The 23,908-nt window shown below is 37.5% G+C and overlaps 2 pseudogenes; both read left to right on the top strand.

Moving 5' to 3' along the window:
- The first annotated feature begins 589 nt into the window (after positions 1–589).
- LOC141363562 (uncharacterized) lies at positions 590–6,536 on the top strand (annotated as a pseudogene).
- Positions 6,537–9,520: 2,984 nt separating this feature from the next.
- Positions 9,521–23,908, top strand: part of LOC129445206 (uncharacterized) — a 76,536-nt pseudogene continuing 62,148 nt past the window's right edge.

Genomic DNA, 23,908 nt, shown 5'->3' with positions numbered 1-23,908 from the left:
AAACACCTGCAAGGCCTGAAAAAGATCAAGCTTTAGCCAAGAAAAAGTAACTCAAAAGTAACAAAGTAACGTAAGCATTACTTGAAAAGTAACTAAGTAATGCAATTAGTTACTTTTTTTGGAAGTAACTTAATATTGTAATGCATTACTTTTAAAAGTAACTTTCCCCAACACTGGTCATTACCCATCACCATTAGTGCTATAATTGATATGATAGAAACGCTTTCACGTATTGAAACCAAACTTTGTATATGAACTTGGGTCTCCAATGTGAGGATGCCCAACATAAAAAAACATTCTAAGTCCTTCATATCTTCATATTTATTTTGGCATATTTCAGGTCATCCTAATGTTTGGGGAAATTATTTACAGGTGTTTGTGTTTAACCCAGATTGTGTTTAACTATTGCAGGTACAAGAAGCGCTTACACTGAAAAAAAGATTAATTTCTTGTTCCTTCTTGTGAAATGAATGAGAAGTTTTAAGCGTCTTCTCTCTCCAGTACAGCAGGAGGCGCTCTGCAGCTCTTTAGTCCACATATAAACCCACTAAAGAAAGAAAGAAAGAAAGAGCTCGTGTGTGATGTGTTTATGTGTATCCTCAGTGTTTTCTCTCTTGAATGTTTTATTGAGTGTAAACAGAGTCTTGTCTCTGTGTATTTTAGTGTTGATGATGAGATGGATGTGATGTGCAGTAAATCAGGAACTGATCAGGACTTACAGGATGATGAATCTACTGATCAAACCTCCACAGAGTCTCTGGATTCTGTCTGTAACGCTGGAGAACAGCAGCAGATCCTGCAGACCAAACTCAACATGTGTTCAGTCAAACTCATCGACTGCACGAACCTCATGATGAAGATCAAAACTGAACCCACAGAAATAAAAACTGAACCTACAGCAGATGAATATGAAGACAATCAGGATGGTCATGATTTTATTCCTTCAGGTAAGTTATGCCTCCTCACTATCAAATACTAACACAGCTAGGGATGCTACAATCCACTTTTTATGGTATGTATGCTATATATGGTATTGAGCTTAAAATTAAAGAGTGACTGCCACCTTAAGACTGAACGAACCTAATGCTAGTGATGGTCGTTTTTGAAGCACCGCTTCATGAGGCTTCGAAACATTTACGAATCTTTTGTTTCGAATCAGTGGTTCGGAGCTTGTTTCAAACTGGCCCAAGTCACGTGATTTTAGCAAACGAGGCTTCATTACGTCATAACTTTTTCGAAACGTTTCGAAAATCCGATGGTTCACCACTAGGGGGAGTTGATCACATGACCAGTGTCTAATATGTTTAGGAGAACTCTGATCAGTTTTATTATGAAATTTCATAAAACATTTATCATTCTGACTAATAACACTGCCATTTTGTCTATTTTTTATTTATAGACAGATTTGACAAAAATGTGCATAATTAAAAGGGTAGTTAGTTTTAATGATTTGTTTGCCCTAAATAAAACTAAAAACACATGAACGACTTTTAACTATGTCTTAATTAAGTTAAATAAATTTTTAACATATTTTAAAATATGTAAAAAAAAATTTGGACTGCTTTTACACTATTTTGACCAGCAGGGGTCGCCAGCGTGTGTGGGTTGCGAACTGCTTCGAAAAACTGAATCAATTATCGAAACAATTGGTCCTTATGATTCGAAGCTTCGAAAAGCTTAGCAGTGTTTCCCATACATTAATTTATTTGTGGTGGCCCACCACAGAATCAACACTGACCCCCACAAATAGAATTTTCATAATTCCTATTTACATTTTTATTTCACTATTTAAAACAGCTTAATTTGGCTTAAAATATAATTTAATATATAATACAGATCAAATACAGATACAGATCAAAGAGTAGAAGTGAAACATATTTCAGGTGCCAACACTAGATCAAATGCAAACACGACATGATGACATCACATATATGCTAATTAGTGGGTGACGTCATCACCACCACAGTCTCCTCAAAATCCTGTGGGAAACACTGAGCTTAGTTTCTCCCATCACTACCTAATGCTAAGTCCCAATTCGCATACTATCCGTCCTAAATAGTATTCGAAACTAGAATTAGTACGTCCCAAATCGTAGTAGGCTATATTGAAATGAGTATCCCAAAGATACCCGGATGGTCTACTATTTCCAGTTAGAATTCGAAGTGCAGATCAATGCACTAGCCGTTTCTCAATGTCAAGGAAGGATCCTTAGCCTGGGTGCCAGCCGATCTTAGCCCCGCCCACCACGATTTGAAATACGGGGAAGATCGGTCTGGGGATTCACCGTTGAGGAGCTACTATGAGAATATCAAAACAGGCCGACGAATCAAATTGTGAGGGCGGGCTTTATACGATGATTGACAGATAAACGACAGTAACGTAATGAACCACGTCACCAAAGAGCGCGTGTGTTGAATGGCTGCCGCTGTAGAGTTCAGATGTGTGGATTCTGACATTGAGTCTGTTCTAACAGATATCGACAGAGCATTGATTTTAAAAGAGGAACAGAGAAACGCGAGCAGGGCATTTGTTGATGTTTTTGCCGTCCTTCCTATGGGATTCGGCAAAGGTTGGTCGCAACTGAAATGGGCAACCTTATCATGGCGATGCAACTCTGCATGCACGACGAGATGGATATAATTAGCGGTCGTTGCCAGCTTCTTTTCGGAAGCCCGGAGTCGTGGTTGCTGAATAATTGGAGGGACATGCTAGGCTCCAATATTTTCAAGCCAACGTAGGGTATCGTCGTGGATGAAGTTCACCTAACGTACAAATGGTAAGAGATAGTCATACTCCATGACTTAGTAAATACTTCATGTTGTGATATAAACGAAATGTTGTAAACATAGTAGGTGTTGATGTACATTCGCTAACTCAGACTTAGTATAATCACAATGTTAGTGTCATTGTAGCGAAATTACTAACAGTTCGGTCAGGCTGCTAAAGACGCCATTTCAACATCACACACTCCGTTGCTCTGATTGGTCGTAGGTCTATCCAATTGAGTGCAGAGGCATTTTTCGGTTGAGACACGCCTCATAATTTTAGCTCAATGGAGCGACATCAGACTCAAATTCTGACTAGAATTGAGTATGACAACGTCAGGCTAAAGGATCCTAGGAAGCAAGAATTTCGAGGATGCTACGTCATCGACGTCCGTCGAAGGACTGTTCCAATGTCGGGGATCCTCGAAATTTCAGCCAAGGACTGAGTCATTCCCTCGAGAAATATCCCATATACAGGAAAGGATGCATATGTGTATCCTTCGCGCGCTGAAATCACCGACAATCCTATGCGCGCATCACCGAAAGCACACCTTTCAATCACGCAATGACGTGCACTAGCTAGCCTGTTCCATTTAACGTGTTCTACAAATGGTTAAGATGAGCCTCGCCTAGCCTCTGAAGGAAGTGACTTGTAAGGACTAGTCCTGCGGTCCTGCCAAGGAACTATCCTTGACATTGAGAAACGGCTACACTCTAATGGCTAATATTGCCCACAACCCATTGCGTACGGGAGGGAGGAGCTTAACCACACTTACTTATTTGTAGTAGTAATACTGTGGCTGTACAAATGTTAACTTTATTAGTCCAACGAAAGAAACATGGTTACTACACTTTTACTATAGTAAAAGCATGGTTCATTTTCATCTGGGTATTTTTGAGTTATATACATAAGTATATAATTAAGTATAAAAACGTTAAACAATACTTATACTTTACACTTTAAATATTTTGACTTTAAAATAAGTAACTTTGGTTACACACATTGCACATGAACGTCAGATCCACCCGCCTCCCAAATGACCTGTGTTTGTGAGTTCTGTGCTTCACTCCTCAACTTGGTAGAACACATTGTAAAATGTATTGTGAAAAAAAACTATGAGAAAAAGATGGGAATAGTAAATAAAATTATATTGGACATAAGTTATAAGAATGAATTACATATTGTTAACAGTCGTGGTGTGCGTAACTAGGCAACCACGTTATTGTTAACGTTGCATGACGTCATCGAAGTATGTCCCAGAACGTGCATACTTTGCTACACAATCAAAAGTATGTACGTTTTCCTCACAAAAACAGTACATACTTTTAGGTCGTAGTATAAGTAGGCGAATTGGAACTAAGTCTCACGGAGTTGCGTATAAATAGCACGAAGTATAAAAATCGCGCAACACACACGCCAAAATCCACCTTGGCGTGCATATGATACGCCAGTCCTTCCTGTTCACTTAAACGGTGCATCTTTTTTGTCGTTTATTTATTGGTTTCTCAATTTTTTTGCTTTTTTTACCATTTTCGCTTGGGTTTAGGGTTAGAACAACTTTTTGTTATATAAAAATGACATCCACACCCAAACCCCAACTCTAACCCCAACTCCAAGCGACCATGGCTTAAATATGGACAAAAACATGGAGAAACCTGTATATTAAATAACCTCATTAAGCAAATCTAAAATCTAACCCTAAACCTAAGCAAAAATTGTTAAAAAAACAGAAAAAAATTGAGAAACCAATAAATAAAACGACAAAAAAGATGCACCGTTTAAGTGAATGGGAAGGACTGGCGTATCATATGCACGCCAAAGTGGAATTTGGCCTATGTATTGCACGACACCTTGTTGGAGGGCTGCAGAACTATTTTAACATAAAACACAATATTTCTAGTATATGTACTGCATTTAAATTGTATTATTTAACATATAATAATACTAAAAAATATAAACAATGTTTATAATCTTTGTTTATAAAGCAGTGGAGCAGGGCGGGGGACAGTCACGCGTTTTGTAACTGCGACTTTAGCATCTCACACGGGGAAAGGAATAGGATGACGTTAGACAACAGAACTGTTTGTGCTCTACTCTAATGTAAAATTAACCACTCTGGCACAGACCACGAATACACTCCTTCCAAAACAGTCTTAAAACATGCATAGTCTTCAACAAACTTGTACAATAACAAAAGAGTAAAGAAAAGTAAATGAAAAGAAAAACTGTAAAAGAAAAGCAATATGAAATGAAAAGAATGTGTGGAATTAAAATAAAATGTAAATATAAGCAATATAAAATGAACAGAAAATATGCAAATAAGCCTTCAAAAAAATATATATTCCATGGCATGAAAATGTTAGCATTGCCACTTTGTAGGTGTGAGCAAAAATGTGTTGTTTTGTGTGTGTCCTTTAAAATGCAAATGATTTTTTTCTCTCTCACTTTCTCTCTGCAATAAATGGTAATGCTGTGGTTGGATAGTGCATATTAAGGGGGCGGTATTATTATTATAAGATCTCCTTATGACATTAACTTTGTGTAAATAAAAGTGAATTTAATTGTTTCATGTTTATTTCAGATGTGAAGAGTGAATTATGTTTGGATGGAGAAATAACGTCCTCAACTCTTTCCTGCATCACCGGTGGAGAGACATTGAGCTCACAGAGACATTTAGAGAGAAAACACACCGAACATGAAGATCATCTGAAGAAACACACCAGTGAGAGACCATATCAGGGCAGTGAATGTGGAAAAACCTTCAGGGATTCTGATTCATTGAAAAAACACCAGAATATTCACTATGAAGAGAAACGCTATAAGTGTTTACACTGTAATGACAGTTTTGGTCGTAAATCTGCTCTTATAATCCATCAGAGAATTCACACTGGAGAGAAACCTTATCACTACAGTGTTTATGGGAAGACTTTTAATCAACATCAACATTTAGTGTCACCTCAGAGAACTCATACCTGTGAAAAACCTTACAAATGCTCTCAATGTGATAAGAGCTTCTTTAATTCATCTCATGTCCGAGTTCATGAGAGAATTCACACTGGAGAGAAACCATATCTCTGTAATGTCTGTGGGAGGAGTTTTAATTATGGTAGCAGTTTAGTGTCACACCTGAGAACTCATTCAGGTGAAAAACCTTTTCACTGTAATGTCTGTGGGAAGAGTTTTAATCAAAGTGGCAGTTTATTGTCACACCAGAGAACTCATACGGGTGAAACACCTTACAAATGCTCTCAGTGTGAGAAGACGTTTTCTTATTCAGCTTCTTTAAAAGTCCATCAGAGAGTTCACACTGGAGAGAAACCTTACGAATGCTCTCATTGTGGAAAGTCGTTTACTCAGTCAGGTAACTTAAAAGTCCATAAGAGAGTTCATACAGGATAGAAACTTTTCGTCTGCTCTCACTGTGGAAAGAGCTTCACTGATCAATCTCATGTCCGAGTTCATGAGAGAATTCACACTGGAGAGAAACCTCATCACTATAATGTCTGTGGGAGGAGTTTTAGGCAACATAATATCTTACTGAATCATCAGAGAACTCATACAGGTAAAAAAAACCTTACGTCTGCTCGATCTGTGGAGAGAGATTTGCTCGTTCTGGAAGTCTTCAGCATCATCAGAAGAAACATACTGAAGAACAAACTACACTGAAATCATCATAGTGCCTTAAAGTCTTTACACACTGACTGTATATTTGATGCGAATGTTTGATGCAACAACGTACTAAAATAAAAACAATTGATTTCTATTAATAACTTTACCTTGGTTATTTGCACTGGGAATTTTTTTTACCACTGTATTGATTTTTTTTCTCTTTCGCCCAACAAATAAACAGGTCAACCAATGAGATCTGAACATTACGTCCCATACCGGAGCTGCTGCTATTACTAAAAAAGAAGAGACAGCTCACAAAACTGTATAGACTCTTTTACAGCCCACGTGACCAAATAGCCTGCGCATGCATTTTGGCAACAGAAGTGGAGTTATTCCCCGTTGGCTCTAATGTGTTATCAACTCAGAAAGTTTATGAAAACTGTTTCAAAATGTCTGGTTCTTGCGTTTGGTTGCACTGATATAATATACTAATATACATATATATGTGTCTGGCCACTATATATTTGGCTATCTGCTAGCTTCTTCTATCCGCTCCTCTATAGAAAAATAAGCTTAAGTATTGGCTATTATCAGAACAAATCTGCAATCATCTATAATTATGCTGTAAATTATGTGTTTTACCTACTGATTTTTATATTTCACATTCCTGGACATAAGTATTGTGATGTTTTATGTGATGTATATGTAATGTTGTATGTTATTTTATTTGTTTACCTGCCCAGGGACAGCAGATGTAAACTAGCTTTTAGCTAATTCTGGTGCAATTACATTTAATTGTGCATTGTCCCTGTAAAAATAAACAATAAAATGAAAAAATGAAATATAGTACACGGATCTGGTAGCTGTGTTGAAAAAGTTGATGAAGTTCATTTTTTAAAATACTTTTCTCTGTCTGTGTTGCTTCACTGCTGATTCTTGCCATACTTCAATTGCCAAAATGTACGCACATATGTTGCCACGTCATCATTGTATATAAACAGTAAAAGGGTCTATTGACAGCACATGTAAACCCACCATTGAAATAAGTTAATTTAAGTTATTTGTATAGGGCTTTTCACAGTTGTTCATTGTTTCAAGGTAGCTGTGCATTATTGTTAGGGCCCGAGCACCGAGGCCAGAATGGCCTGCACAGTGGGTGCAAAGCCCTATTGTTTTTGCTCAGTTTCTTCTGCTTTTTCTTCTCCGAAATGAATCGCATTTTTGAGGGCCTAAACATGCTCGAAAACTCATGAAATTTTGCACACACTTCAGAAGTGACGAAAATTTGCATGTGGTATAGGCGTCAGAAGTGGGCATGTAAAAATGGCTCGATAGCGCCACCTGCAAAATTTCAAAAGAACAACCCCGCTACGAAAAATGTACAGATACAAAATTTGGTGGGGTCATCTATCACCTCAAGATTAAGTAAACAAAAAAGAGATTCACAGGTCACAAATGAAGAGTTTCGTTGCAAAACGAGATAACCACCGTTTTTTTAATTGTTCAGAAATCTCGTTTTTTGGTTGTGCATTCCAATTAATTTCTATGCAACTGCAGTTGGTTTGTTTTGATTTAAACCTTCATAACTGAAAAAATACAGCTAAGTAGCATCATAAACAAAATAATAGCATGATAACATAATAATAAACATGTTTTAACAAAAATGTTAATAAATGGATTTATTTCATTTTGCAATGAAACTCTTCAAATTTTGTCTGAACTTCACAAAAGTTACTAGAAGGATTTTTGATTTTCAGAAGCGTTTGTCCATGACAGCCCAAATGAAATGTGTGTCAAAGCCACCAAAACAGGAAGTAGTTCATATCTCAGTAATGCTTTCACTTATTGAAACCAAACTTTGTACATGTACTTGGGTCTCCAATGTCAGGAAGAAAAACAAAAAATATATAGTTTATCTGTACTACCAGTGCAGTTATTTCTATAGAAAAAATGTTTTAACTGAAATTAAAACGGCATCATTTTTATTTTGCATTATTTGTTTTGGCTGTTTATAACTTTGCAGTACAATACTTAGGAAAGTGGCTAGAAAGTGTTAAATTCAGGGCACCATATGAAATGACACAAAAAAAAACAATATTACACAAACAATATGTGCAGTCATCACCATTAGTGCTATAATTGATATGATAGAAACGCTTTCACGTATTGAAACCAAACTTTGTACATGAACTTGGTTTTCCAACGTGAGGATGCACAACATAAAAAAACATTCTAAATTTTTACACCGCCAAACAGGAAGTCCTTCATATCGTCATATTTATTATGGCATATTTCAGGTTATCCTAATGTTTGGGGAAATTATTTACAGGTGTTTGTGTTTAACCCAGATTGTGTTTAACTATTGCAAGAAGCGCTTGCACTGAAAAAAGATTTATTAATTTTCCTTAATTATTCAAGAGCATGCCAAGGCTGTAGGTGGCGGTGTAATGAGAAGCTCAAGTCCACGTAAGCCAATCAGAATCCCAAATAGCAAGGACAGCAACAAATCACTTCCTCTTTTAAACAAGGTCACAGTTTTGACGTAGATCCGACCTCTTGCGCATACTGTGATGCTGGCAGCATAAACACCCATTTGTTTCAGTTTATATACACCAAAGAGCAAACAAAGATTTTCAAAATCTCCACTCTGGCCGCAGTTTTTAGAAACAATAGGTTTCAGAGGCAAATTCTCTGTTTGCGTGTAAATGAAGGGCGCAAACGAATGGAAATTTCTCAGTTTTTCAAAATAACCATGTACGTGTAAACTGGGCCTTAGAGTCAAAACCAGGTTAGAAAATTACTTCTTAATTACGCCTTTTTTTTTAAAGCCATGTTCTATCACAATAAACTATTAGTAGCTATCCCAGCTACATTCAATAGTATTTCTATATCACATAATTTACAACAACAGTTTATTACTGTACTAACACAGCATCTGCAAAGTTATTGCTTTAAAATAAAGCAATTTTATGTGCACGTTTCCGAGACAGTAGTCCCAAACTAGTCTCCAAGATTGTATTAGCGCAGCTTAAGTTCCTTCTTGTGAAATGAATGAGAAATTTTAAGTGTCTTCTCTCTCCAGTACAGCAGGAGGCGCTCTGCAGCTCTTTAGTCCGCCGATAAACCCACTAAAGAAAGAAAGAAAGAAAGTGCGAGCTTGCTTGTGATGTGTTTGTGTATCCTCAGTGTTTTTCTCTCTTGAGTGTTTTATTGAGTGTAAACAGAGTTTTGTCTCTGTGTATTTTAGTGTTGATGATGGATGTGATGTGCTGTAAATCAGGAACTGATCAGGACTTACAGGATGATGAATCTACTGATCAAACCTCCACAGAGTCTCTGGATTCTGTCTGTAACGCTGGAGAACAGCAGCAGATCCTGCAGACCAAACTCAACATGTGTTCAGTCAAACTCATCGACTCCACGAACCTTATGATGAAGATTAAAACTGAACCCACAGAAATAAAAACTGAACCCACAGAAATAAAAACTGAACCTACAGCAGATGAATATGAAGACAATCAGGATGGTCATGATTTTATCCCTTCAGGTAAGTTATGCCTCCTCATTATCAAATACTAACTCAGCTAGGGATGTTACAATCCACTTTTTATGGTATGTTTTATATGGTATTAAGCTTAAAAATAAAGAGTGACTGCCACATTAAGACTGAACGAACCTAAAATAATGATACAGTACACATCCAGTAACGTTACCTTCTATGTTCACCTAAGACAGGAGTCTCAAACTGACTTGGGTCTTTTCTGTTATGGACACCTTGTTGGAGGGCTGCAGAGCTATTTTAACATAAAAACACAATATTTCTAGTATATGTGCTGCATTTAAATTGTATTATTTAACATATAGTAATACTTAAAAATATAAACAATGTTTATAATCTTTTTTATACTATATTTTATAACCGTAAGTAAATATTTTCTAAACATTATCTTAAATAACTTTTTCTATTAAAACCTTGCACTAAACTAACAAATTAAATTCCTGAATACATTTATAAACTATTATAGCCTACATTTATGCCACCAAAAAATGTTTTTTTGTTTTGATTTATTTTGAATTTTTTAAGTCACAGTATTAAATTGGTTAGTTTCCATCTCTGCAGAAACTAATATTACTGCTTTGTGTAACTGCATAGCAATCAACAAAATGATTTATTAGATTTACTTTATTATACACTTATATCGAGATGAGTGAGCTACTTTTATCTTTTGTATTTTTTTGTTTTTCCTTTCTTCAAAACCTGGGCACCTGACGTTTTTTCCTCATTCATAGTTTAATGTGTTGCATTACTTAAAGGACTGTGACTTAAAGGAAAACAACACCGTTTTTCAATATGTTCTTACCTCAACTTAAAGCAACACCAAAGAGGTTTTTTTTTACCTTAAAATAACGTTTCCAAAAAAGTCTCAATGGTTCATCCACTCAAAACAGGGTGAATGGCACTTTCACATTCGCTTTGCAGCCCTCTATCGGCCAAAACCGCACTAAAGAAGTTTCCAACCGTCGGGTAGCGGTCCTGTAGTTCGAGTGAAAACTACAAAAACTTGCTTTACGGCAGACCTACAATCCAATCAGAGCCAGCTATGCTGCAGTATTTACGACAGTGGTAATGAACAAATACGCTTCTAACCTGTAGGGGGAGCAAAAAGCAATAAGTCTTTAGTGTTGCTTTAATTACATCTCTGTATTTTTTTCAACTCATTCACTACATCTTTGCACAGTGCGGCGTGAATGTGTTACTATTTAGTAGGGGTGGGAATCGCTTGGAGCTTCATAAATCGATTCAGAATCGATTCTTAGGGTCCCGATTCGATTCAGAATCGATTCCTGACGTACTAATTTGCATATCTGTGATGTCATTACGTCACATTTGCTCTCAAAGCAAGCTTAATGTTTGCGCTTTTGCTACTATTCTCTGAACTGTCATATACTGTACTTTAATGCAACTAAGGGATAAAAAATTTAATTCTTATATACATATATGTCCTGTTTCTGTTGTAAGACATTAAAACCAGTAAAATTAGTAATTAAACGTAACATATTAATTCTATATGTTAACTGTCATTAGCTTCCACGAACTGACTAACGTTAAGCGTCTAGCATCATCATTATACACAGTTATTGTATTTATATAATGCCGTGCACCCACGACTGAATAACAAACTGTGCATATTTTTACAGAAGTATAATCATGTGTTTATATCTAAGCAGTCAGCGGATGGTTTAGGGAAACGCTATTAGCACAGTCAGAAGAGTCATTAAATTAAATGCGCTGTTTCTCCCTGCCGCTTACTGAACAGAGAAAAGGCAGAGAAAGACTATCCCAAAGTGTATCTTGTTTTCTTGCAGTTTACAATGAGTCAAACATGGCTGTTCTAGATATTATTTCTTTCTCTTTTGCTCGTGCAAGCTCCGCTCTATGTGCTCGTGCAGTGCGCGCTCTCTTAAGTTGTCCGTGTGCAGCATCGCTCCCTCAAGTGAGTTCTGCCTTTTGGTTCTGATAACATCACGTTATTATTTTGTAAACTAACATTTAAGAATTGATTCTTGACATTTGTGAATCGATTCAGAATAGGCCCACGTCTGAATCGCGATTCATCTAAGAATCGATTTTTTTTGTCCCACCCCTACCATTTAGCCTAGCCCCATTCATTCCTTAGGATCCAAACAGGGATGAATTGAAAAGCCACAAAACACTTCCATGTTTTTCCTATTTAAAGACTGTTACACAAAATAATTGCGGTGTCTTGGTTGATAGTGCAGATTAAATGCCGGTATTATATCATTCTGACATCACAGGGAAGCATATTTCAATGACCTCTTTTTTCACATGCTTGCAGAGGATGGTTTACCAAAACTAAGTGACTGGGTTGTAGGGGTGTAACGGTACGTGTATTCGTACCAGACCATTTCAGTACAGGGCTTTCGGCACGGTGCACATGTGCAACGAATTGAATCTTTTGTGTGCGGAACATAGGTCAATTTTTGTGTTTCCACACGAACATATTAAGTGGCGAAAGTCTCCGAGTCCAGCGCAATTCTTCTGCATATATGAAAAAAACACCTAACCCTAAAAAAATTCTAACAAAAGGTTTCTCAGCTGTTTTTCGTAGTTTGACCACTAGAAAGGTGTAATTTTCAAGATGGCATCCAAGACAGGCAGGAAGCCCTTAAAATATCCTAACTCCATTATTTGAGCTAGCCAAGTAATCTTAGTGTCTAACCCCATGATTTATGGGTCTATGAATCTATTGGACTTTACTGTAAGGTTTTATCTTTGTTTGGGGTGAACCAGAGATGTAAACGATGTAGCCTATGCCATGTAACTCCTACTCAATATGTGTTTTTAGACACAGACCCTTTTCTTGCTAAAGACACAGCATTGACATTCAATGTAAAATGTATTGCACCAAAAATTAACTTAAATTTGAGTTGAGTTGTGTAACTTTGATCATAAACAACTCTGAATTAGCCCGAACAGAGACCCGTGTGTGAGCCCTCTAAAATGGTTATTACTTTCAATTTGAATAAGGTATTACATATGTAATGCATCCTCTATAGATGTTTTGAGTGTAAAAGTGGCATTCTACTAAACCTAACAAAACTAAATTCACAATTGTTAGCCATTAAAAAGATGGTGAAATAGAATACTGACATATTGCTTCCCTCATTGAAATGTTGTTGGCAGCACAGTGTATTCCATTTTGTTCAAACTAAATACATGCTTGACTACTTAAAGGTGACATAGAATGATTGAACGGAGTATTTATCCTTGTTCTGTGATGTGACATGTAGACAAAAATTTTTTTGTTTAGGTCTGTAATGCCTTAGAAGCTTCTTAAAAACCTCTCTCAGATAGCTCTATTAGGGTGGGGGATTTTAAACAAGTAGTTTTGCACCTATTTAGCTCCCCCTACTGGCTTAACTTGCAATCTCATTACTGATTGGCTGACTTTGCTGCCACTCAAAAAATGTAGCCAATTATTTTAAAGTGGAGGGGCAGTGAGATGCCTGTGATGTCATAAGCATCAGTTTTTCAGATTGGGCTGTTTTCTGCCTGACATTTCTAAAAGAGGAATTTCTATGAGACTGAGATGTTTAGCATGTCTAGCACTTTTTGTATGTTTGTGAATGTGGGTAGACTACCATTATTCAACAAAGACAAGGTAAAAAAAAATTTTCACTCTCTGTCCCCTTTAAAGCAACACTAAAGAACTCTGGCTTTTTGCTCCCCCTACAGGTTAGAAGCGTAATTGTTCATGACCACTGTCGTAAATACTGCAGCAGAGCTGGCTGTGATTGGATTGTAGGTCTGCCGTAAAGCAAGTTTTTGTAGTTTTCACTCGAACTACAGGACCACTACCCGACGGTTGGAAACTTCTTTAGTGCGGTTTTGGCCGATAGAGAACTGCAAAGCGAATGTGAAAGTGCCATTCACCCTGTTTTGTGTGGATGAACCACTGAAACTTTTTTGGAAACGTTATTTTAAGGTAAAAAAAACTCTTTGGTGTTGCTTTAAACCACACACCCCCACCCAGATTTGGGGATGGAAACTGGTGGACAACCAGGATGAAGCTTTTCAGCTCACATTTGGGTGCTTTTACTGGTTACAGTACATTGTAAACAATACTTTTTTTAGAACAACCTCAGTTGAGGTTCCAAGCCAGCTGAGCTGATGCTAAACATGATGTGAAAGCACTGTAGATAACTGATTGGTCTGAGAGAATCGTCATTACCAGCATCATCACTAAATGCAAGATTAGTTTTATCGTTGGAGCTGATGGTGTAGTGGGCAGCGGTCTGACGTGGTGCTTTTGCACTTTCAGCGACCCGAGATTGATTCCCGGCTTGTGGTCATTTGCCGATCCCTTACCCTCTCTCCTCCCTGTACGTTCCTGTCCTCTCCTCTATCACTGTTTTAAAAAATGCCAAAAAATATACTTGAACCTTTAACCTTTAATAGCCCCCCCACCTTCATCTAACTTATGGCTGACGATTTTGCTTCTTTCTTTGTGAAGGAAACGAACACTATCAGCAGTCCGTTTTCTGCGCTGCCACCTCTTGCAAATGCTTAAACTCCTGATGCATGCTCGCTCCCCTCTTTCTCTCTTCTAGCAGAACCAGATGTTTCCAAAATCTTTGTTTATAACCACCTGACTACCTGCCCACTAGATTCCATACCCACCCATCTCCTTCAGGCCATTCCTCCATTGGTTATCCCTGCTCTCACCCACATGATCAACTCATCTCTTTCCACTGGTACATTCCCCACAGCTTTTAAAGAGGCCCGGATAACACCACTGCTGAAGAAACCCAAAATTAATCCTGCAATGTTAGAAAACTACAGATCAGTATATCTCCTTGCATTTATTGCCAAGACTCTTGAGCGTGTGGTTTTAGACCAGCCCCCAACGTCTCAATACCGGGGTACCTCAAGGCTCAGTGCTTGGACCACTGCTCTTTTCTATGACATTGACATGACATTCCTTGTGGAATGATATTCCGGACAATGTTGAGGGGGAATTGCGGATTGTGTTTGCAGTTGCGTTTCCTACTTGTGGGTGTAAAAACTGTGACTTAATTCAAATGCAAACTGTTTGCATTTCCGTTTACGCGAACGTACAATATATGCCAAATTTCAAATGTAAAATCAAAGTCACAGTTTTTACACCCACAAGTAGGAAACACAATTGCAAATACAATTTGCAGTTCCTTTTTAATATTGTCCGGAATATCGTTCCATAATTCCTGGGTTCTATCATTCAAGAAACATGACTTTTCCTACCTCAGCTATGCCACTCTGAATGAAGGATTATCATATCCAGCTGAATTTCGCAAAGACAAAACTGCTTGTCATATCATCTGGCCCTAAGATTCCTCACAATCTTTTCATTCAACTTGGTTCTTTGACCATTATGCCTTTCAGGACAGCCAGAACCTGGGTTTGGTCAGTGATGGTCAGATTAGTTTCACAGAGCATGTTGCAGCACACCCGCTCTTGTAGATTCATTCTCTACAACATTAGTAAAATTAGACCTGTTCTATCTGAGCATGCTACACAAGTTCTAGTCCCAGGCTCTTGTCCTGTCCAGACTGGACTACTGCAATGTACTCCCAGCCAGCACAACCAAACCCACTCTGAAGTGGTATTAAACTTAATAAAAAGCTAACCTATCCAAAGTAAAGTGAGCTTGCACGACCCGACCTGTGGGGGTCTATGCAATGGAAAGACTGCTGCTCCAGAAAGCCTCCTGCAGATGATCCACTGTAATTGCACAACTGTCTGCCGAACACAACAGTGCACTTGCAGGGCATATGGATTACTTGTGGACCATGTCAAGTTGGGAATTGTGAGAATCACTATAATCAACCTCTATGGGAGAAAGAGTGTAACTAATGGTAAATCTAGTGAAGGTCACAGTGCAAAAAAGTATACAAAATAAACCAGAATAAGAGGAAACAACTGAAGAAAATAAAAAGATATGTATAAATAAGAAAAGTATTAAAAGGTAAAAAAACATTCAAAAATTTTAAAAATAAATAAATAAAAAGGGTTAATGGTACTGAGCCTTCACATGGCATCCCTCTTTTGGCTAATTTTTCAGTACCACACAGTTTTAATGAATTTATTTTTTATTGGAATCAAAAGAATGGTTGTGAACTACAGAAACCACCAACACTAGGCAAAAAAAAAACAATATGGGAAAGGAGAAATATGCAATTTCTTGTACTTGTTTTTCGCATAAACATGCTTGTAATTCTTTAATATATAATTGTAATTACTCATCTATTATTCAAATATGCTTATTAAAATATCACATGGTCAAAACATGTATCCGGCAACATTATTCCTGGTTTAGGGGGAATACAATGGAGTAATGCTCATTTTAAGAACCTGACGGGCTCATTTTGAAAATTTGAGCCTTTCTTGGAGTTAAACTATGGTAAACTTTTAGTATGTTTTTAAGTACATCTGATACTACTGTAAACCACCGAGAAACCTTTTGTTAGAATTTTTTAGGGTCAAACCATATTTGCTGACTATAAAGAGTGCATAGTCTGTATATACATATTATACACAGTTGAAAGAAAAAGTATGTGAACCCTTTGGGCTTACTTGGATTTCTTCATAAATTGGTCATAAAATGTGTTCTGATTTTCGTCTAAGTCACAACAATAGAGAAACACAGTCTGCTTAAACTAATGCCGCACAAGCATTACACGTTTTAATGTTTTTGTTGAACACAGCATGTAGCATTCATAGTGCAGGGTGGAAAAAGTATGTAAACCTTTGGGTTTAATAACTGGTCGACCCTCCTTTGGCAGTAATAACCCGAACCAAACGTTGCCTATATTTGCAGATCAGACCTGCACAACGGTCAGGAGAAATTTTGGACCATTCCTCTTTACAAAAGTGTTTCAGTTCAGCAATATTCTTGGGATGTCTGGGGTGAATCGCTCTCTTGAGGTCATGCCACAGCATCTCAATCGGGTTGAGGTCAGGACTCTGACTGGACCACTCCAGAAGGCATATTTTCTTCTGTTGAAGCCATTATGTTGTTGATTTACTTCTCTGCTATGAGTCGTTGTCCTGTTGCATCATCTATCCTCTGTTAAACTTCAGTTGGCGGACAGATGGTCTTAAGTTTTCCTGCAAAATGTCTTGATAAACTTCAATTTGGAATTCATTTTTCCATCGATGACAGTAATCCGTCCAGGGCCTGAGGCAGCAAAGCAGCCGCAAACCATGATGGCCCCTCCACCATATTTCACAGTTGGGATGAGGTTTTGATGTTGGTGTGCTGTGCCTTTTGTTCTCCACACATAGCGTTGTGTGTTCTTTCCAAACAACTCAATTCTGGTTTCATCTGTCCACAGAATGTTTTGCCAGTAGTGCTGTGGAACATCCAGGTGCTTTTTTGCAAACTTCAATACAATATATGCCAAATTTCAAATCCAAGTGAGCCCAAAGGGTTCGCATACTTTTTCTTTCAACTGTATATATATATATATATATATATATATATATATATATATATATATATATATATATTCTCTCTCACTTTCTCCCTGCAATAAATGCAGTGCTGTGGTTGGATAGTGCAGATTAAGGGGGCGGTATCATTATAATAAGATCTCCTTTTGACATCATCTTCGTGTAAATAAAAGAGCATTCAATTGTTTCATGTTTATTTCAGATGTGAAGAATGAATTATGTTTGGATGGAGAAATAACGTCCTCGACTCTTTCCTGCATCACCGGTGGAGAGACATTGAGCTCACAGAGACATTTAGAGAGACAACACACAGAACATGAACATCTGAAGAAACACACCAGTGAGAGACCGTATCAGGGCAGTGAATGTGGGGAAACGTTTAGGGATCCAGGTTCATTGAAAAATCACCAGAATATTCACTCTGAAGAGAAACGCTATAAGTGTTCAAACTGTAATGACAGTTTTGGTCATAAATCTAGTCTTATAATCCATCAGAGAATTCACACTGGAGAGAAACCTCTTCACTGCAGTGTTTCAGGGAATAGTTTTAATCAACATCAACATTTAGTGAATCACCAGAGAACTCATACAGGTGAAAAACCTTTCACATGCGCTCAGTGTGGGAAGACGTTTGCTTATTCAAGTTGCTTAAAAACCCATGAGAGAGTTCACACTGGAGAGAAACCTTATCTCTGTAATGTCTGTGGGAGGAGTTTCAATCAAAGGGGCAGTTTAGTGTGTCACCAGAGAACTCATACAGGTGAAAGACCTTATCACTGTAATGTCTGTGGGAGGAGTTTTAATCAAAGGGGCAGTTTAGTGTCACACCAGAGAACTCATACAGGTGAAAAACCTTACAAATGCTCTAAATGTGAGAAGACATTTGCTAAGTCAGCTTCCTTAAAAGGCCATGAGAGAGTTCACACTGGAGAGAAACCTTATCTCTGTAATGTCTGTGGGAGGAGTTTCAATCAAAGTGGCAGTTTAGTGTCACACCAGAGAACTCATACAGGTGAAAAACCTTATCACTGTAATGTCTGTGGGAGGAGTTTCAATCAAAGGGGCAGTTTAGTGTCACACCAGAGAACTCATACAGGTGAAAAACCTTACAAATGCTCTAAATGTGAGAAGACATTTGCTAAGTCAGCTTCCTTAAAAGTCCATGAGAGAGTTCACACTGGATAGAAACCTCACCACTGTAATGTTTGTGGGAGGAGTTTTAGGCAACATATTATCTTACTAAATCATCAGAGAACTCATACAGGCAAGGCAAGGCAAGTTTATTTGTATAGCACATTTCATACACAGAGGTCATTCAAAGTGCTTTACATAGAAATGAGAAAACAATATATAAAAGAGAAAAAAAGAAAATGTAAAAATAATAGATAGACAATAAAATCACAATAAAAACAAAGATACATGAGAATTTAAAATAACAATTAAAGAAAATAAATGTGATTTTAATAAAAACAGTTTAAAATGTTAAAAAGAATAAAACAGATGTAAAAGTGACTTGAGTTAAAAGTGCAGTCAGTGTGAAGCAGCACAGTGCTCATTCAGTAAATGCAGAGTTAAACAGATGTGTTTTTAATCTAGATTTAAAAGTGTTTACTGTTGAAGCACATCTGATCTCATCTGGAAGCTGATTCCAGCTAGAGGTGGCATAATAACTAAATGCCGACGCACCTTGTTTTGAGTAAACCCTTGGTATTTTTAACTGACCGGATCCTAATGATCTGAGTAATCTTTTAGGTTTATATTCAGTTAGCATATCTGTCATGTATTTGGGTCCTAAGCCATGAAGTGATTTATAAATGAGTAACAATACTTTAAAATCTATTCTAAATGTAACAGGAAGCCAGTGTAAGAACCTGAGGATTGGAGTAATGTGCTCAGATTTTTTGGTTCTGGTCAGAATTCTGGCAGCAGTGTTTTGTATTAGCTGCAGCTGTCTAATGGTCTTTTTGGGGATCCCAGTAAGAAGTCCATTGCAGTAATCCACCCTGCTGGTGATGAAAGCATGAACAAGTTTCTCTAAGTCCTGTCTTGAGACAAAACAGCTAATTCTGGCAATATTTCTGAGATGGTAGTAAGCTGATTTGCTTATCGCTTTCACGTGACTACTGAAATTAAGGTCAGACTCTAAAATTACACCAAGATTTCTGACTTTATTTTGTGTCTTTAGACCCCTAGAGTCAAGGTATGTGTTAACTTTGAGAGTTTCATCTTTATTTCCAAATACAATGACTTCAGTTTTGTCTTTGTTTAACTGGAGGAAGTTTTGACGCATCCAACAGTTAATTTCATCAATGCATTTACATTGGGTGTCATCTGCATAGCTGTGGTAAGCAATTTGGTTCTTTTTCATTATTTGACCAAGTGGGAGCATATACAAATGAAACAGAAGCGGTGCAAGAATTAAACCCTGCGGGACTCCACATGTCATGGGTGTCCACTCAGATTTATGGTTACCTATGTTCACATAGTAACCTCTTCCCTGTAGGTATGATTTAAACCATTTGAGGACCATCCCAGAGAGCCCTACCCAGTTTTCCAGTCTATGTAAGAGTATGGTGTGATCTACTGGGTCAAAGGCAGCACTAAGATCTAGTAGCACCAGCACTGATATTTTACCTGAATCAGAGTTTAAGCGAATATCATTTATTATCTTTATGAGCACTGTCTCTGTGCTGTGATGCTGACGGAAACCAGATTGAAAATTGTCCAGATAGCCATTTGAGTTTAAGAATTTGTTCAGCTGATTGAAAACAACCTTTTCAATGATCTTCCTATAAACGGAAGATTTGAGAATGGTCTGTAGTTGGTTTTGTCTAGGTTACTCTTTTTTTAGGAGAGGCTTAGCAACTGCTGTTTTTAATGACTCTGGAAAAGTGCCTGTGATCAGAGAGGTGTTTACTATTTTTAAGAGGTCAGTTTCTAAGCAGTTAAGTACCTTTTTGAGAAAAGATGTGGGGAGCGTGTCAAGGCTGCAAGTTGATGCTTTAAGATGTTGTACTGTTTCTTCCAAGGTTTTTATATCAATTATGTCAAATTCTGAGAGAATGACAAATTTCTGAGGTTGTTGCAATGATATCTGACTGACCACAGTACAATATGAGGCTGTATTGATCGTCATTCTGATATTACTGATCTTCTCAGAGAAAAATGTTGCAAACTCATTGCATTTGTTGTCAGAGAGCATTTCACTAGGAACTTGATTTGGGGGGGTTGTCAGTCTCTCTACAGTAGCAAAAAGAGTGCGAGTGTTGTTTATGTTTTTGTTTATAATGTTTGAAAAGAAGGTCTGTCTAGCTGTGCCTAGTTCTACATTGAAAGCACGAAGACTGTCCTTATAGATGCTATAATGTACTTCAAGTTTTGTTTTCCGTCACATACGTTCAGCTTTTCTGCATGTTCTTTTCATGTGCTGTACTGCTGTTGTGTTTCTCCAGGGTGCTTTACGTCTGCCAGTGATCACCCTGACCTTTACTGGAGCTATACCATCAATGGCATCTTTAACTTTTATGTTAAAGTTTTCAAGGAGAACATCAACAGAATCTGCCGATATGTTTGGCAACATTGATATAGCATTCATAAATACCTCACTGGTGTTCTCATTTATGAACCTTTTTTTAACATAGACAGATCTAGCATCAGGACAGATCAATAAATCAAAGTAAACACAGAAATGGTCAGATAGCGCTTCATCCTTGATTACAGTGCATGAAATGTTTAGACCCTTGATAATGAGCAGATCAAGAGTGTGTCCCCGATTGTTTGTAGGACCTTGCACGTGCTGGGTCAGATCAAAAGTGTTTAAAACATTTAACAATTCAATTGCAGTATTGTTTTCTGCATTGTCTATATGAATATTAAAATCTCCAGCAATAACAAAATAATCAAATTCAGAGGAAATTGTTGATAAAAGTTCTGTGAATTCATCAAGAAATGCTGAGGTGTATTTGGGAGGTCTATAAATAATTGTAAACAGAATGTGTGGTGCTCTTTCCGAATATCATTCTTTCCCACATGACTGACAGACTTATGTTTCATCAGAATGTTGCAAAGTTCCTTGTTAACATCAGAAACCGTTGCCCGAGGAAAACAGTATGTACGGGTAGCCTTGCTTTCAAAGTTTCTGATAATAGAGTCACCCACAATCAGCGTGCTTGGCTCGGCTGCTGTCTGAGCGGAGCGCCGCTGCCTATATGATATTGAGCGTCTGTTAGCTCTGTTAGCTACTGGTGATGTGATCTGTGTCCATTAACATTTGGGGATTCTTCACCCAAACTCATTAGTGCTTCAAATCCATTTTCAAGCTGTACAGGGGGTGGTAGAATACCAATATTGGCTACTCGAGTTGTACCCATATCTGGGGTAGATGATGCTAATGCAGCAATTTGTGACACTCGTGACAGTCTAATGTCTTGAGCACTTTTGGGTCTTGCACCCTTTTTATGCCATTGGTTTGTGTCCTCAATTTCTTTAGGTTTCTCTGAGCTCACTATGACCTGTTTAAAAGCATTAGGTTCACAGGACTCACCAGCTTTATGTTGAGAAGGACCTTGATGAAGCTCCACTGTATGTTCTGGCAGGGTCGGCAGCACCACAAGTAACTTTGTTTTGAGAACTGCAATCTTTTGTAAAAGTCTGTGGCAGTTTGAGCAGCAGGTGGATTGAGATCCAAAAGAAGGCATTTTTTCTTCTGTTTGAGTGTGGGCAGCTGTGTTGTCCTGTTTTGGGATTGTCAGCTCCCGGCAATAGCAGACTGGTAGACCGCTATGACAGAAACCCCAAGTTGTAGAATATTCCAAATATCAATACCTCAAAGACAACCACTCCACTTTACAACCACAGAAGGGTCACCTCACCAAGATTACTCCCATTTGTTTCTTTCCTCACAATCTCTCTCAAGTGTGAAACCATACATATTTGGTATCGTTGTGATGGTCTCATTGTGTCTGGTAAAAGGGTCTCATTCCTTTAAGTAATAAATAAACAAACACCACTCCGTAAAACTATGGGTATTTAGAGGAAGGTGGCTGAGAATTCTAGGAATTTGTAAACCGATTTTCTGCATGATTGCTGTGTAGACATCTCTTATGATTCATAAATGTGTAATATAAGTTTAAATGATTTCTGAATTATCATGTTGTTTACCTGGCTAATAAATTATGTTATGCTTGGATTTATTCTGCATTACTCTGAATTATTTATTATTACAAGTAAATTTAATGTATCCTTTGTTACCACAAATCCACGACTCGAGTAGGTGTATTGTCTGCCCTTCTTTATTATATTTATTTGGTCTGCCGAACAACTTAATTTTGACTACAGGGTTAAGCATTTGGTGCATCAACTGCCTTTAATTATGAGGTTTGATAAACTCTTAACTAGTTGTATCAAGCAGAGTTTGTGTTTGTTTAAAGGGGTCATTGTGATATTTTTAAAGATGTAAAATAAGTGAAATATATCTGTTTAAGAGAATCTGTTTTCAAGAGCATTTAAAAACGTATAAGTAAAATTGTTTGGTGTCTAAAGAGCAACAGTCTTTAAGTTACCATTGTGACACCTTATTAGTACTTCAACAGTAAAAGAGAATACACAAAATTATATAAGGTATACCCATCTTATTTTCAAATCCTTATGATGACATATGAGGTAAAGACCAGCCCAGGTATTCCCTGACCATAGATCTTTACATTTGATTAAAAGCAGCATTATGACAGCCATTACCACACCATAAGTGTAATGAATGACAGATGAGTGAAGTGTTGAGCGTCTTCTCTCTCCAGTACAGCAGGAGGCGCTCTGCAGCTCTTTAGTCCACATATAAACCCACTAAAGAAAGAAAGAAAGAAAGAGCTTGTGTGTGATGTGTTTGTGTATCATCAGTGTTTTTCTCTCTTGAGTGTTTTATTGAGTGTAAACAGAGTCTTGTCTCTGTGTATTTTAGTGTTGATGATGGATGTGATGTGCTGTAAATCAGGAACTGATCAGGACTTACAGGATGATGAATCTACTGATCAAACCTCCACAGAGTCTCTGGATTCTGTCTGTAACGCTGGAGAACAGCAGCAGATCCTGCAGACCAAACTCAACATGTGTTCAGTCAAACTCATCGACTTCAGGAACCTCATGATGAAGATCAAAACTGAACCCACAGAAATAAAAACTGAACCTACAGAAGTAAAATCTGAACCTAGAGAAGACAATCATGATGATGGTCATGATTTGATTTCGCCAGGTATGTCTCCTCAGTTAATCTCGTAATTTTGTTCCCAAATTGTTTATGTAACTAAACGGTTAAGAGTTGCAAATTTCATTCAAAGCCGATCCTGTACTTCTGGTGGTCCTAAGCAACTTTGTGATGGGCACTGTAAGCGCGTTCATAAAACCTATTTTGTATTAATACAACCAAATCCTTTTGGACAATGAAATCTAGAAACTAGATTTATTTTCTTAGGTCATTTTGCTCATCAAGAAAATACATCTTGATTTAAGAATTTTTTGATATTT

Source organism: Misgurnus anguillicaudatus, chromosome 3 (genome assembly GCF_027580225.2).
Source record: "Misgurnus anguillicaudatus chromosome 3, ASM2758022v2, whole genome shotgun sequence".
In the NCBI taxonomy this organism is placed as follows: Eukaryota; Metazoa; Chordata; class Actinopteri; order Cypriniformes; family Cobitidae; genus Misgurnus; species Misgurnus anguillicaudatus.
This window is presented reverse-complemented; position numbering and strand designations above follow the sequence as displayed.